The sequence below is a fragment of the Glycine max genome, chromosome 13, assembly GCF_000004515.6.
Source record: "Glycine max cultivar Williams 82 chromosome 13, Glycine_max_v4.0, whole genome shotgun sequence".
Classification (NCBI taxonomy): domain Eukaryota; kingdom Viridiplantae; phylum Streptophyta; class Magnoliopsida; order Fabales; family Fabaceae; genus Glycine; species Glycine max.
Genome location: NC_038249.2, coordinates 22,697,515 through 22,697,780, shown reverse-complemented (window position 1 = coordinate 22,697,780; position 266 = coordinate 22,697,515).

Sequence of the window (266 nt, the reverse complement as noted above, 5' to 3'; positions counted from 1 at the left end):
TCTACTGCCATTAACAGAATTTCCTCCTTCTCATCTTCTTCTTAAGCCAATCTTGCCTCAGGGTGGCTTGGATTACTATAGCATTCATCGGCAAAATGACCGTATTTCTCACAATTATAACATTGAATGTGACTCTTATCAATTTTTCTTCCTCCTCTTCCACCTCTTCCTCTACCACCTCTTCCACCTCTTCTTCTATAATTTTCACTGCTATTGTTCTTTTGTTCACTATTGTAATTATTACTAGAGTTTCCTCTACCAGAGTT